Raw genomic sequence first — 17,608 nt, forward strand, 5'->3', positions numbered from 1 at the left:
ATTTACCCCAACCTCTTTATTTTAATTGTATCTCAGTCATAGGCTCCTCCCTCCTCTCCTCCCAGTCCCACCCTCCCTCCTACATCTCCTCTCTCCTATTCCTCAGAATTGGGGAGCCTCCTCTGCCCAGACACCCTAGCTCATCTATTCACACGAGGACTGAGTTTGTGTTCTTCCCCAGTGGCCTTGTAGGGAAGTCCCATCAGAGGAAAGTGATTGAAAAGTAGGCAAAATACTTTGTGTCAGAGATAGCCCCCACTTCCCTAACCAGGGGGCTGACATGAAGCCTAAGATGCCCATCAGACTTACCTTTTTGGGATCTGTTCATTGTAGTATGTCTATCCTGTACTATGTGACTAAATCCACTTATAAGTGAGTACATGCCATGTGTGTCTTTCTGGCTCTGTTCTACCTCACTCCTCCAATCTCTTAAGCCTTCCCAAACACACCACCATTTGGGAACTAAGTGTTCAAATGCCTGAGCTTGAGGGATGCTTCTCATTCAAGCTACCACACTAGGAACTGGATTAATTTCATATTCACATTTGAAATAAGGCTTTGCTGGTCACAGGATTCTTATTAAGCACAAAACAGTTGTTCTTTTGGTCTTTTGATTTGTGTTTCCACTTCCATCTCACTTTGGTCATTTCAGACTAGAAGTCAGCTGTCAATCTTCTCGTGTTCAACTCTAAATAAGCAATAGTTTTTTTCCTGGCAGTTTTTGAAACATTTTCTTTTTTTTTCTTTTTCCTTTTTTCTTTTTTGTTTTGGCTTTTAATATTTTTTTGTAAATCATTTTTTTTTTTTTACTTTTAAAAAAGTCTGTCTATTGTTCAATTTTTTTTCCCTGTTGCCTTATCTCTAATTTAGGTAGTCACACTATGTGCCTGCTGGTGTGCTTAATAGTGCCCCTTATTTTTCTAAGCCCTCCATTTTTTCCTTTGGCTAGATGATCCCCTTTAATCTTTTTACAAGTTCACCAATATTTTTTTCAGAGAACCCAGACATACTGTTAATTTTTATAGAAAAAATCATAAAAAATATACTGTATATAAAAATATACTGTATATTTTTTCAATGTTTATTTGAAATATTAGACTTAATTTAATCTCAGAGTTTTTGTGTTGCTCTCTAGACCCTCCCTGCTTGAGCTCTCTGTCTTTTAACTATGGGATCTGGCCAGTCTCAAGATCTGATTATTATAAGCTTAGTTTAAATCTCTGTGGGATGTTGTGTCTCCTTTGGGTAATCAGGTAATACCCACACAGTTACTTTGTATGAAAACAACAATAACAACAAAAAACAAAACAAAATAATTGTACCTTAAGTGACTCTACTCCTTTTCTACTCCTTAAAGCAGCAGTTGGCCATTTTTGAAGAGAAACACGAAGGCAAAAGACTGCATCTTCTTTATGTAAGTCAACAACCACCACATGCTCAGCACATACCCCGAGGCACAAGCTGGTAAGCAATTTATTTATGCAAATAAAATATTATCACTTATGAACTTTACAAATTACGCGAGGAACACATGAACATGGAAGCATATCAAAGCCAAATGAGAAAAACCAAACCTGTGAACTTACCAACAGAACACCAAGGCCTGGTGCAATTCTCTCAAAGGACACCAAGCCCTGGAATATAGAAGCACCCAATATCCCAACAAGAGGCCATTGTCCCTAACCTTTCTAGTGTTTGTATCACAGGACTAACAGGTGACAAACTCCTGGATTTGTCCCATTGGAATGCCTGTTATGCTGGACCCCCTGACTGTAGCTTGAGCCAACTCTGCAGTCTGACAGTCCTACAGGAGAACAGTTCTCTGCCAGGCTCCTCCTGATATTATCCAACCACCTGGGGTAACTCTCCTTGCCTCTGTGTGGCCTCTCTAATTTTGCCTTCAGGATGACCCCTGTGATCACTGCCACCACTTTAATTCTTCCGTTGCCATTCTGTAACATTACTATGAAGTAACTAAGATTTAAAGAAATAAGTCTGTTTGTCGATGGCCTTGAACACCAAGTGGAATAAGGAGCATCCAGCTGGTAAGATTGATCAGCAGCTTGACACTAAGCTTGAGTTCAGCTCCCATGGTAGAAACCCACATGGTAGAAGGAGAGAAGACACTCCTACAAGTTGTCCCCTGACACACACACACACACACACACACACACACACACACACACACACAATTCTGACATTGTGCAGAGACACAATGTTTGTTCCTAACTCAGCTCACTCATCAACACCTTTTCGTCTTCATTATGGCCTCCACTGTTTTCATAAGTACCCCCAGGCTTCCTCTTCTCTACCCTGAGGACTTTGGGGAGGGGATTCGAACCTCTTAATTTTGTGTCTATTTCTCCTTTTACAGGTCAAGTGCAGTGCTCTACATCTCTGGAGTTGTGTACAGGGACAATGATAGGGTTCTTTCCTACTGACTTTAAAACAACATTCACTGTGGGTATCATTGGTAGCATGGGGCTTTGCCTCCACTTCCACGAGGCTCCACTTCCCAAGGGATCTGAGGTCAGATTCAAAGGAAGAATGGATCTCACAAATGTGATCTTTGCTTGTTTTTGGTATTTTTGTGTTCGCTCCATCTTCCTCTTTCTCCTCCCTAACAATCTCCAGGGATTGAACCTAGGGCCTCAGCAATGCTAAGCAATTACTCTGCGGTGGAGCTACAGCTCCAGTCCCTATACTTATCTTTATTAAAGTCATGAAGGCCGAGTAAGACACGCTGGCCCTCTTGGAAAGATGGGCCTCTGGTTAGCATGGGAGACACCCTGTGTTTTGGCTACAACTGTCTGGAGTTCGGATTCCTCTTACTGAGTTATGTGGGGAGGGGGGGCAGGATCTTGGTTCAGATGCCAGTGACTTTGGCTTTTCTTGCTGAATTCTTGTTTTTTATTACAGTTAATTTACCTCCATTCAGTACCCATTTGCAGTCCACTCCAGCAAGGCTGATGTTGCTCTCTGAAAGAAACTCTCATCAGCTTCTCTGAGGAAAGAGCACTGACTTCCCCATCCTCCTGGGACTTGGTGGATACAAAACTCTCTAACAAGTTATGAAATAATTTCTCTTGCTTCTGAGCCACAAATTCCTGGGCCTTGTCAAACTTTCTGCGCTCCTCTCCTCACATTTGTCACAGAGATTAACTAAGACAGTGCATAAAATTATGAATTATAAAGTATAATCCATGTTAAAATTCCCCCCTTATCAGTTACACTAACTAAGTATCACCCGATTTTCAAGCTAATGACATTGCTGGACTGTCTCTGACTTTTCTAAACAATTTAGTCTGGGGATATCTAGAGGTCACAGGCAGTGGGTGGTATAGGTCCGGCTGTGGCATTTCACAACTTTGTGTGCCACTGCAGGCCAGGCTTTATAGATTCTGTTCACACCCCAACCCATGTAGTCACCAAGAGGAAAGCTGTGATGGCAGAGGCCCCTTTTCTGACACCTGTTCTGAATGGGATGTGGGGTGATGATAATAGAGAAATTTGGAGACTGAGCAAACCCTGCTCCGTGGTCCAGATCCTTCTTCCATGGTGGAGCTGTTTTTACACACTCAAAAGAGTGCATATCTGCTATTCTCCAAGAGCTTTGCTAATTATGGGAAACACTAAGGGGGAAAAAGCCAGGGGGTACCAGTGTTCTGGAAATGTTAATTCAGCAGTTGCTCCCTTAGCCCATACTTTCCTGGGTCAGAAGAGCCTCACAGATTGGTCTGTGCAGAATTTGTGTGATCACACTGAGGAACCAATAATATCCCTGGGAAAATAGATAGGCATGGGAGGTACTTAAGAAAGAAACGGGAGAGTCAAGGGAATACAGTGGAATAGAGCACAACTTCCCAGGCTCTAAGAGGAAAACCCTGAGGCCGGTGATGTGAGGATGCTTTGTTGGGAACATTCCATCCCACATTGCTGCTGCTCTGGCTGCTAGGCTCCTCTTGCTGGTGTGATGTAATGTCCTTCTTAGTTGCAACTCTGGTGTTAAACAAAACATATTCCTCTCAGCTGTTAGATTTTGCAAAAATCTCTGCTCAGTGATACTGGTGAACTCATTTTCCTGTGTCTGCAATGTATGTGTGCATGCTCTGAATTCTGGAATTATATGGCAAAAATGTTTAATGGGATCCTTTTTCTCTGAAGTTCTTTTGTCCAATACTAGCCACTATCATAATTTAGCAGGCTCTGTGGAGGGGCTCCATATGCTACCAGCAAAACTGTTTGGGGACTTGTAATCGATGGAATTACAGATTCCAGCAGGTCAGGGGGTGGAATAGAGGAGCTCGGCCCCAAATTACAGCTCCTGAAAAGGTGACTGGGACTAAACATAGACTTATCAGAGGTGGACAGCTCTGCAGAAGCGTCCCCCTTCCTCCCTCTAGCTACGGAAACAATGCCAGACTTTGAGGAAAGGATCAACAATCACGAAGGAGGCAAGGCTGTTGCTCCAAGCTGGAGAAGAGCAAGGACCTTAAACATGGTTCAGGTGAATGGCAAGCTTAATCATCCTGAGATGTACACTTTGGGGTGGTCACCCACAATTCTGGTCTTGACATCTTAAATGCAAATGGGCATGCTGTGCTACAAGGTAATTATGAAGATGAATGTTACAAATCGGGAGTGCCTATGAAAGATCAAGTTATTGTTACTTTAATACCTGTGATAAATCTGTTTCAGAGTTTAAAGGATTATTCCTGTGCCTGTGTTTTTACAATCTTCTAACCTAATTCCTACTTGATGATGTTCTGGCTTCTGCTTTAACAATGTGGAATGCACAAAAGGGAGAGTGTGTAACACAGAGGGAACAAAGTGGATAAAAGCAATGAATAATGGCCTTCAGATACTGAAATAAAGTTAAAACCAGAATGTGAAGTTTGAGGCTCCACTTTAAACACAGTCCAGCATGAGTTATAAAGAAGGGAAAGAGCAATGACAGGTGTCCCTAATGAGAGCAGCCATATCTCACACACACACACACACACACACACACACACACACACACACCCATACAGTCGCACTAACACACTTTGCATTCATAAAAGAGACAGAAGACAGTTTAAACAAGAACCGTCCAGTAAAATCAGGCAAAGAAATATTTCTAGAACATTGCAGGGGCTCCATAAATATTCCAGGCTTGTGCTTTCTCTCCACTACTAAGCCTTCTGTGGTTAAAGGCGGTAGCAGTGTCCAAACATCAACATGGATATTTAAAAGTTAATTTTAATTATGTGCATGCTTGTGTGTGTGTGTGTGTGTGTGTCTATGAGGATATGTACACAAGAGTGCAGGTGCCCACAGAGGCCAGAAGAAGACATCAGATTGAGCCCCTGCAGTTGGAATTACAGGTGACTGTGAGCCACCAAACATAGGTGCTGAGAACAACTCAGGATTTGGCTAAGGCTGAGGATCTGGCTTGCTTCCATGTATGTGGACCTATCTGCATTGCCCACGTGGCACGCCTGGGTTGGCTACCCAGAGGCTATTTAAGCTGTGGGCTGGCTTTCCCCAGGGTCCGAGGATTGTTCAAGGTTCCTGAATAAACTGCATTGAAAAAAAAAAAAAAGAGTAGCAAGCAGTCTTAGTGGCTGAGCCATCTCTCCAGCCCAGGATGGCTTTGCAAATAATAGCATGGGTCAGGGTCATATCATATGCAAATATTTTCATATTGTCAAATATGAAAAACATTTCACATGTTATTCCATGTTTCATATACTTTTATTAAAATCTGGACATTTTGGATGTGCTTAACTGTTGGGGTTGATCTGGAGCTACTAAGTATTCAAATCTTAATTTCTTGCCCTCCCCAAAGATCCTTATTGTCCTATGAGAAAATTTTAATGTATCTAAAATGACATATGATCATGGACTCCCAAGTTATCCCTAATTGGCTAATTAAGTTGCTGTCAGCCTGGGCTGGACAGAAGAGTGGGAGGTGGAGTGAAAGGTTGTAGGTTTGTGGGGTCACAGAAGGATCAGAGGGAGGAGAGAGGAAGGAGCAGGATGCCATGGGTTAGCATAACCAGCGGCACATGGCTAAGAGCAGCTTGCTCTGAGAACTGGCCTGATGGAGCAGGACCAGCCCAAGTAGAAAACATGTGCAGGGACTTATGGGGATTTTGGATGGGGAGGAGACAAAATAGCTTAAAGGATTAATATCTGCCCAGCTCTAGAGTTTTAAGGCTTCTTATAAATCTAACAGATTTCTGTGTCTTTTATTTGGAAAATAGCTTGTTTATGAATAACTGCTATCATAATAATTTCCAGTATTAATTAATGTATACCGAATGACTAATTCTTTTTACATGACTTAATAATTATATGAATAAATATTAAATATTAATAATTCTACAACACTTAGCAATGCTGGATACTAGGTTCTTCCCTGTCTCCAGTGTCTTCTGTATATTCATTATTTTTGTAGTAATCAGAAAGAACCATGCAGTGAAGCCTGAGTCCTCCATAGTAGGCTTAGCCTTGGCGCTCTGTGGCCCTCCTTGGCCATCTTTCAATGTTTTTTTTCATCATGTCTTGGTTTCTTTTTCTGGTGCTATGATAAAGTACTATGACAAAAGCAGCTTAAAGGAGAAAGGCTCTATTTGGGCTCATATGTTCCAGATCTGTTATGGCAGGGAAGTCAAGGGGATGTAAGCTTGAGGCAGCTTGAAGTCACTGTGTATCTTGCAACCAGGAAGCAGAGAGTGATGGATGTCTCTGCTTAACTCACTCTTCATTTGTACACTCTATGACCCATGCCCAGGGATTGATGTCATCTGGATTTACAGAATTCCCACCTCAAATAACCTGCTGAGAATCCCTCACAGGAATGCCCTAATCTAAACAGTCCCTCAATAAGTGTGCCTAGTAGCACATCTATTAGGAGGTCCTAGATCTTGTGAAGTAGATAATCATTATTAACTGGGACATGTGAGTCCAGCCTTGATGCTCATGGTCCTCTTTGACCATTTTCTCCCAGGTCTTTCAGTTAGTGCTCTATACTTCTGGCATCACAATCAACTGCTAGCATCTACCAATTGCTGTTTATTTACTGTTTTCAGCAATATCCAGGAACACAAACTGCTTTAACTAATTAGTCAAGTCTTGCTTCCTTAGCAGAACCACTTTTGAAGCCAGTACTTTGTTCTGACTTTTGGAAGACCCTCACCAGCCTCCCTGACATTATGTGCTTCTCATTGGTAAACTACATGGCCCTAGGACAGTGGTTCTCAACCTTTCTAATGCTGTGACCTATTAATACAGTTCTTCGAGTTATAGTGACCCTAACCATAAAATTCTTTCTGTTGCTATTTTATAACTGTAATTTTGCTATTGTTATTAATTGCAATGTAAATATTTGTGTTTTCTGATGGTCTTAAGTGACCCCTATGAAAGGGTCACTCGACCTCAAAGGAGTCATGACCCACAGGTTGAGAACCACTGCTGTAGGCTTAACACTTTGCTTTCTTGAGGTCAGCACCCTTTTTGTTATTCCTCACTATGAACACATCTATGATCCAAGGCTTTTTCAGGGACCCTATAAGTTTGAATCTTTATTAACTCTTCTCTGGATTAAGGCTGTGCTTTTGAAGGGAGATTCTAAATTTTTTATTCTTCCAACTCATGTCTTCTAAAGCAAGATAAGCCACGATTTCTTCTCTAAGTCACCATCTCCGGCTAGTGGTGGGGATGGTGGCCTGTTTCTCTGAGAGAGACACCAAGCTTTCTGAGCAGCATTCTTCTGTCTGGAGTCATCAGTCAAGTCTCTTGCTACCTTGACTTTCTTCTCTTTTCTATGGTGAGTTGGAGCAATAAACCTTGGAGACACAGTATTTTCAGTGTGGTTTGGGTGGTGAGCTCTTTCCTGTGGTGTGTAGTGGAAGAAGCCAGTCTCCAGCCTTTTGTTTCCCCTCAAGTAAGCTGAAGAAAGGAGAAGTGCTGTAGGGTGTTTCGTCCAATGAGGCATTATTCCTCTTGATTGGTATCTGAGGCATGACGGAGCCTTTATTTATTTATTTTTTTCTTGGCTCTATGTACCTTGAATGGAGCTTCCATCACAAGCTGGCAAAGGTAGAGGGGGCAGTTATAAATTTTGCAAGTAAACTTTATTTTGTTAGTAATTAGTTTTAAAAAGAGTTGCCTATATTTGAAGTATTTGCTTCATTTATATTTAGTGTACTGTCAGTCTCACATATTGCTCATTATTGCTTTTGTTTTTTCACCCTTCTACAGATACTGTAGTATATTTTATAAGAACTTGCCTTTAGTTTTACAAATGTTATATTCTTTCAAATCCAATCTGTTTCTATTCCCATATAATGTGTTCTTAATTTATAACACTGTTTTTTTTTTCAGTTTTATAGTGTTCATTTGGTTATTTATTTAGTTTTGTATTCTTCTTTGATTACTAGTCACACTTTTCATCTCTCTCTCATATACTCATCTTCCATCATATTTTAGATACTATATATATATAATATAATTTACATAATTGATAAAAATGCTTAATATTTTTGGTTGACATCATGGTAGGCCACTCTAAGGGCATGCAACCTTCATTTTAGACTTTCTTAGAACAGGCTTGTCTCACTGAAAGTCTCTTGCTGAGATGTGGCCCTCACTCACAGATGCAATTTTTAACTTTTGAGCTTTGCCTTAATGTTTTGGTCCTAACTGGAAGCTTAGGTTCTATATCCAAACTGAGGTCTGAATGGGCCCATTGTTTATCTGCAGTGGAGTGTACTTTGAGCTTCTCCTCCAGCCCTTCCTTACTTCCTCTGTTTAAATGAGTGTGGAAGTTATCTAAAGGCAGAAATACCCTTCATGCAGGTTTCTTTTGGAATTTCTCCTCTTCTCTTTTCGTTTCCTCCATCACTATTAATCCTTTCCCCCTACCGGAGTTGCAGTACAATTGTACCAGCAGACTTCAGTTCTGTGTAGCTTCTTTTTCCCTGTGTGGATATTAGAAAATGCTCCAGAGATAAAAGAAAATGAATTTGTTGCTCACCTATTTAATTTTCTTCTATCTGGAACCTCAAGGCAACACCATTTGCCTCTAATGCTTACAAACTTTTGTTTACCTCAATAGTCAAATGCTTTTAATGGTGTAGGAATGGTTACACCAGCTACCTGTGCAGAAATCTTAGCTGATATAGAAAGCCAGGAGATTGGAGGTGTTTCTCAAAAGGATTAGTTGGAATAAAAAGCAGAGGGACACATGATAGAGCCTTGGGGTTTGCTTTTTGGAAGATGTGAGGGGCAAGGGGAGGCCTTAGCTAAAGAAACTGAGAAGGAATAAGCAGGGGCAGAGAGTAAAAAAAAAAAGAGATGTTCTGGAAGACAAGAAAATAGTGTCTAGGGAAAGATGTTACCTGCAGCTTCAAATGCTGTTAGGTCAATGAAACATGAGAATCGAGAACTAACCATTTAATTGAAAAACTGGACCCCTGCCAGTGAGAGTTAGCCTCTGATTCCAAGTTTATAGGCAGTTGATCATGCTTGTTTTTCAGCAAAAGTTTCTTCTTACCTTATTTGAAGTCTAGGGTATGGATCGTGTTCACGAAGACCCACAAATGATTACATGGTGTTGAGGTCAGCAATACTGGACTACATCGGGGAGTTCAGATGCTGATTTCCTATTGCTGTGGTCATTTCCTTTCCTCGCTTTTCCCCAGCTTCATTTACTACCGATACCTCAGGCATAGTTAAAATAAATACATGGGATTTGTACATAATTTCCTTTTCTGGATGTTGTGGAATCTTCCTTTAGGGTTGTGTTCACTGCTGTATGGATGGTACCTTCAACAACTGGTCCATAGAAGGCAGTGAGAACTACCTGCGTGAGTTGTCCTCTGATCATTGCTGTAGTTCTGATGTCTATTTTCAGGCAGGTCAGTTTAGCTAGATAATTTATGAGTTAGTGATCTGTCTTTATTCTTTCTTCAAGACTAGTGAGCCTTAAGCATTAAGGCTGAGTGTGTCTTTACCATCAAAGAGAGAAAATTTGCAGAAATAGAAGAAGCTGGTCTGGTCTTCATTTTATTCGGCACGTCAAGTCATTGGCATTGTTCTAATGATTAAGTCCTTGTCTGCATGAGACAGTTCTGTCTTGCTATCTGTCAATCAGATGAACAAAAATATAAGCCATAATTATGCTTGTAGCTTCAGTACTGGCACACAAGTTCATTTTTCTGGGCGATGTTATGTAACCAGAACCTTAATTCAGCCAGGGCTCACTGGCAAGTTTTCTTCCACTTAAGTCTCAGCCAAGTGTTACTTGACAGCTGTAAGCACCCTGCTTTGCCCTGTCATTTAAAGAGCCCAGGGCTTGTGGGATGAAGCTGCTAGCAGAAAACACTGTCTATATGTCTTCCGAAGTTCATGATCCCAAAGTTCAGGTGTCACTGTTAAAGTTCTACCTCAGCTTTCCTTTTGTCCTTCTGTATGTGTGTATCTTCATGTATGTGTGGATGTATGTGTGCCCAGGTGCATGTGGAGGTCAGAGGACAACCTTAGATGTTGCTTTTCAGAACTTTCCATCTGTTTATTTATTTAACTAATTAATAATCAATTAATTAATTTGGGTTTTTTTTGAGAAAAGTTTTCACTCTGTACCCTTGACTATCCTGGACTTGCTTTGTAGACCAGGCTGGCCTCAAATTCAGAGATCCTCTTGCCTCTGCCTCCCTGATTGCTGGGATTACAAGCCTGTGCCTGCATTCACAGCTCCCCTTTTTATTTTCTTTGGTTTTTTATATATGTGTTTAGTATGTGAGGAGGTGTGTTCACATGTGTGTGGGCACGTGTCTCTGTGTGTGTGTGTGTACAGCCACATGTGTGCACATTCATATGGAAGACAAAGGCTATGTCAAGTGTCTTCTTCAGTTGCTCCCCACCTTGTAAACTGAGTCGTGCTCTTTCTCTAGCCACTTTGCTTGAGAGATGCCATGGCTCTGCCTTCTGAGTGCTGGGATTCAGGTGGGCTGCTTTGCCTGCTTGATTTTACGTTAGTGCTGGGGATCTGAACTCTGGTCTTCATGTTTGCACAGGAAGCATTTTACCCATTGAGCTATCACCCAATCCTCATCTTTTATTTATTTATTTATTTATTTATTATTTATTTATTTATTTATTTATTTGAGGCAAGGCCTGGGCTTTACAAGTTTGCCAAAGCTGGCAGCCAGTGGTTCCCCAGGATCCACCTGTCTCTGCCCCTCCCAGTATTGAGATTCCAAGCCTGTGTCACCATGTCCACTTTAATGACTGGTATATCACTCAACCTCTTGTTTCAGCAGGGAATCGTGTGTTCAATGGAAAAAAAGATGTATGAGTAACAATATATTTTATATTGCTGTATTTGGTGTTTATTTGCTCACTTATCACTCCAAAAGGAAAGTGATTGAAGAAAACTGATAAGCGTTCTTCATCCCCAAAAGGCCAGTGTTCTGTGGATAACATATCAGCTTTGTAATTTAATATGTTAATGAATGGAGATCCAGCAGCCAATAGTCTTAGAGACAATAGTGAACAATGTGCCCCACCCATTTAACCAGTTATGGTGTCTTTCTTATATAGAGGTTGGTATACACTTTTGGTGACATAGTGAGCAAAACCCAGGTGTAATAATCATCCTGATGGGCACTGCAGTGGAAATGGCAAAGGCATTAAGGAAGACTTCACACAGAAGCAGACCCTTCTGGAAATGGTGAATGTCTCAGATTGGACTTTGCTGTTCCACAGGAAGCATTAAGCTTCCCATATCTTCTGTTAGTTGTTTAAGACTACTGGCTGCTAGATCACAAACATTAAATTGCATAAGCTGCTATGTTATCTACGGAACAATGGCTTTTGGGGGTGAGGAACAGTTGTCCATTTTCTTCAGTCTCTTCTCTTTTGGAGTGATAACAAGTAAACAAATCAATGCCTGAATAGAACCCTTACACTCCACACTGCTTCCCAGCTCCATAACACACCTCCAGCTCCATGACACAGGATCTCTTCCATTTCCATAATACAACCTACCCTCCAACCTATGACATTCCCATACTCCAAATCCAGAACACTCACCTTCTGTCTCCAGAACACACTCACATCTGGCTGAGTCTAGAATTCTGGCTAATGAAAATAGTTAAACTTTTCTAGCTTTGTCACAAAGAGATTGCTTTGGACATTGTCACTCATGTAACTGGAAATGTTTTTAGCTCCACAGCCTTATTTCAGTGGAATCAAAAATCATGTTTTCAATCATGTTTAAAAATATTTGATTCTTAAACTGGAATCTACTTTACAGGTCAGTAGAAGTATTTTGTGAGGGGTCAAAAATCATGAGTTTAAAAATGTTTAATATTCGATCTTCCTATCATCTATAATTTATCCTATCACTTTTCTATCTACATTTATCTTCTTCCTCCCATGTTTATCTACTCTGTCATTTCTCTCTTTCCACAGATGTTCTTGAACATTTGTCTTTGTATACTGTGTCATCCAGGTAGCTACAACTGTGCTCATTCCTGTAACTACCCTAGGATTACCTAAATCACATAGCTTAAAGCTTATTTTATTTTTCTGATGAGATTAAACTCACTGCCTCATATATATGCTAGCTGTAATATAATTTAAAAAATATTTCTTTTCAAATTATGAGTGTGTACAAGGGTCTGTATATGAATATGAACACAGCAATGTAAGCACACAGGTCAGGAACACTAAATCTCTGAAAGTGGAGTTATAGATGGTTGTGAACCACTTGATGTGGGTTCTGGGAATTGAACTTGAGCCCTCTTCAAAAGCTATATACTCCTTTTTAAGATTTTAATTGTTATTATTTTTTTCACAATTTATTCATTATATATCCAGATTGAAGCCTCCTCCCTCAACTCCCCCTAGCCCCACCCTCTGTCTCTCTTTCCCCCATCCCCTTTCCCTAGTCCACTGAATGGGGGAGTTATCCTCCTCTGCCATCTGCTCATAGCTTGCTAAGTTTCATCATGACTGCCTGGATCTTCATCTTCCGTGGTCTGGGAAGGCTGCATCATCAGAGGTGAGTGATCAAAGATCAGGCAACTGAGTTCATGACATAGGTAGCCTCTGTTCCCCTCATTCAGAGATCCACATGGACACTGAGCTGCCAATTGGCCACATCTGAGCAGGGGGTCGAACCTCTCCATGTGTAGTCCTCTGTTGGTGTATCAGTCTCTGCAGGACCCCGTGGGCTCAGATCCTTTAGTTTTGTTGGTCTTCTTGTGGGGCTCCTATCCCCTCTGTGTCCCTCTAATCCCACCCCTCACTTCTTCCATAAGACTCCCTTAGCTCTGCCCAGAGTTTGCCTAGAGTCTCAGCATCTGCTTCCATCCCCTGTTGGGTGGATCCTTTCAGAGGACCCTCTATAGTGGGCTTCCACCCTGTTTCCTCTCTTCCATTGTTTCTGGTGTCTATTCTGTTTGCCATTCTGAATGATATATAGGCATCCTCCCTAGGGTCCTCCTTGGTGTTTAGCTTCTTTAGGTCTGTAGATGTCTATCCTTTATTATAGAGCTCATATCCACTTATAAGTAAGTGTATACCATGCCTGTATTTCTGTTTCTGGGTTACCTCACTCAGGATAATCTTTTCTAGTTCTATCCATTTGTCTGAAAATGTCATGATTTTCTTGTTTTTAATAGCTGAGTAGTGTTACATTGTGTACCACAATGTACCATAGATGTACTTTTTGTATCCATTCTTTGGTTGAGGGACATCTAGGTTGTTTCCAGCTTCTGTCTATTACAAATAAAGCTGCTATGAACATAGTTGAGCAAATGTCCTTATTGAATGGTGGGACATCTTTTGGGTATCTGCCCAGGAGCGGTATAGTTGGATCTTGAGGTAGTGCTATTCCCAATTTTCTGAGAAAGCACCAGATTGATTTCCAAAGTGGTTGTACAAGTTTGCACTTTCACCAACAATGGAGGAGCGTTCCCCCTAACGCTTCTGTAAATCAAAGGACATTGTCAAGAAAACAAAACGACAGCCTACAGACTGGGAAAAGATCTTCACCAACCCTGCATCTGATAGAAGGCTAATGTCCAGAATATATAAAGAACCCAAGAAATGAGACACCAACAAACCAAATAATCCAATTACAAATGGGACAGAGCTAATCAGAGAATTCTCAACAGAGGAATATCGAATGGCAGAGAAACACTTAAAGAAATGCTCAGCATCCTTAGTAATCAGGGAAATGCAAGTCAAAACAACTCTGAGATTCCATCTTACACCCATCAGGATAGTTAAGATAAAAAACTCAAGTGACAACACATGCTGGAGCTCAATACTCTTAGCCAACTCTGTGCCATCTTACCAGCCTGTCTAGTGTCTTCTTTTAGGGCACATACTCAAATCAACATGTTAGGCTCTGTTTATCATCCTTTCTGTCTCTCTATTTCATCCATGCATAGTGAACTGTATCAGTGTGCATTTATGAGCATAAGTGATGACATTTAGGGAATTTGATTTTTATAGAGTCTGGGTTTAGATTCCTGGGTTATCCTTTGTGTGTGTGAGAGAGCATGCGTGTGTGTGTGTGTGTGTGTGTGTGTGTGTGTGTATGTATGTCTATGTGTATGCCTATGTGTATGAGAGTGCAGCCTAGTCTTTGTCACATAAACTACTGAGATGGTCTTATTAACTTTTCTGAGAAAACAACATAATCATCCATTTTCTTTCTTTCTTTCTTTCTTTCTTTCTTTCTTTCTTTCTTTCTTTCTTCCTTCCTTCCTTCCTTCCTTTCTTTCTTTCTTTCTTTCTTTCTTTCTTTGAATCAAGGTGTTGCTTACTCTTGATGCCATTCTTGTACATAACCAAGCTTGAGGGTGGGAGAAGGTCATGCAACAAAGGGTGAGATTTCCTCTCTTGGATCTGATGGATAAATAGGAACTCTAGGATCAAAGCCTTCATAAAAATCACAGTTGCTGTGTACTCATGCACCTCCACTTGCTATGCCTCAGCTTCTGTCCTTCTTTCTCAGGACTCTTCAATACTGATCTGCTGTTTGTTGCTACAATCAAACGAGAGTTTCTTTAGACTTCCCTCTAAGAAGAATAAGCACTTTTGGACTGTTTGGTGTCTCTCTTCTTTTTCTCACCTGTGTGCATTAGGGATTCACTATTTTTATTATTTTTGATTGGTGAGTAGGATTCCAGTGGATGAAATCTCAACAGTGTGTTTACTCTGCTGTTGATGTATCGTTGAGTTGATCTTATTATTATTTTTTCTTTTAAAAGTAAACCTGTTTTTGTTTTTACCCAATTTAGCTTACACATGGACCTGTCCATGAATGTACATACATAGTTTCTACGTGAATATCTTTGTAGTTTTCGTGGGTAAATACTAAGGGATCAGATTCTTGGGGCATGCAGAAAGTATATATAAAATTTTCTTAAAAAACACAAAGCTGTTTCTCAAGTTGGTTATGCGCTTGGAAGTTCCCCAGTGGTGGGAAACCACTCCAGTAGCTGTGTCTGCCAAGACGAGGCAGTGCTGATGTCTTCACTTTCTCTTTTGAACATTTTTAGTTCCTCTGGTGCATATATATTGGGATAATTTAAGTTTTTCATTTCTGCAGCAAATTTCAGCCTATTGCTCAGTGCAGTGGAGACTGTAGTTGATAATAACTTCAGAATGCAGAAAGCTATGACCATATATAGACAGTCACAGGATGAAGGGATGGTGACATGCTAACAGTCACAAAATAATTTTTCTTTTAAAATAAATATGGGGGACAAGGATGATGACCTAGTGGGTAAAGACACTTGCTGCCAAGCCTAATGACCTGAGCTCAGTTCTCAGCACCCACATGGTAGAAGGTAAGTAAGAATGGAATCACCACGTTGAAATCTGACTTCTCCATGTGCACCACACCATGCAGAGACAAAAAAGAAATAGTGTAAAACAATAAATAAACAAACACCTAAACCAATATGGCATGTGGTAGAGATTTAGTCTTTTATCTCCTTGTTGTCTCTATTCCTTCTGGTTTCACACAGAGGTAGGGCATAGCAGATCCATTTTTTGTCAAGCAGATATGTCCTGGATAGATTGTTTTCTCTTTCTTTTCTTTCTTTCTTTCTTTCTTTCTTTCTTTCTTTCTTTCTTTCTTTCTTTCTTTCTTCCTTCCTTCCTTCCTTCCTTCCTTCCTTCCTTCCTTCCTTTCTTTCTTTCCTTTTCTTTCTTCCTTCCTTTCTTTTCCTTTTTTATCAACTTTATACAAGATAGTCATTTGAGGGACCCTTAGTGGAGAAAATGCCTTAGTTGTCTGGCCTTTGGCAAGCTTGTGAGACATTTTATTGATTAATGATTGATGCTGTGATACCCAGCCACACCTTGGGCAGTGGCACCGCTGAGCTGGTGGTCCTGGGTTGAATAAAAAAACAAGCTGAGGAAGCCAGTAAGCTGTGTTCCTTCATGGCTTCTGCTTTGGATCCTGCATCCAGATTTTTGCTCTGATTTCCCTCATTAATGGACAGCATGGTGTTTTATCATAGCAATAGAAGCTCTAAGATGAGACCATAAAGATGTACCTTGCATACCTGAACCTCTCTTCGTTGGGGAAGTCAAGGGTCCTCTTGTTGGTTTTTTACTCTAGAGTCATTCTGTGAGATTTCTCTTGACCATGGTTTAGAGGGCACTGATATGAGAGATGTGAAGTCTATTATAAGTGCACTGCTCATTAAACAATGATTTAAAGGCTTGGGGAGAGCAGAACATATATCTCCCTCTCTCAAAATAGTCTATATTCTTGCCAATACATGGGGGAGTTGCAGGAGACCTCTTGGAGAATCATTAAACAACTCCCCATGCTTGCATGCTTATTGTTATTATGTAGAATGTTAGTTTAAATGAAAAGCAGATTTTGTTTCTTCATTGTGGCTTTATTTGGAGTGACTCTGCATGTGCCGAGGGCTCATCAAATCAGCAAAATATCAGTGTTTTCATTTTTATTTTTTTGTTAAAGCTGACATGAACTAAATCCTTGGAAAACGGTGTTTGGAATAGCTGTGCAAAGCTGACTTGACTTAGTGAACCATAAGAAAACATTGCTGAAAGCATTCTACTCAGACCAGATTGCTCAGTGGGGCTTTAAAAACCAGCTTAGATGGAATTCAGATTGCCCACCACCATGGTCTTCCAATCTATATTCATGGGATCGAAGCTTACCCTTCAATAGATTTGTAGTCACCAGCTATAAGGGGTATTGAGAAGGAGACTCTGTAAAGACTCACTGGCAGCCATCCTGTCCCTATCCTAATAAGATCTCACAGTTGAGAAATGAGCTAGCCATCCCTGCAATAGGACCTGTCTTCCAGAGCGCACACTCCTGTTTTCACAGGCCTCTGTCATGGCTGGCCACCAGGGAGAGGAGGGCAGCAATAGGTAGAGATTAGAGAAAGAAGGAGGGGTGGAGGGGTGGAGGGGTGGAGGGGTGGAGGGGTGGAGGGGTGGAGGGGTGGAGGGATTCGATGAAAGCAATGCAGGGAAGGGGTGAAAAAGCTCCCAGGGTTTCAACTGAGTTGTGATGAGCTCCTTGGTCTCAAAGATTTGGGTTTAGAGAGACAGG

This window comes from Meriones unguiculatus, chromosome 1, assembly GCF_030254825.1.
Source record: "Meriones unguiculatus strain TT.TT164.6M chromosome 1, Bangor_MerUng_6.1, whole genome shotgun sequence".
Lineage (NCBI taxonomy): Eukaryota > Metazoa > Chordata > Mammalia > Rodentia > Muridae > Meriones > Meriones unguiculatus.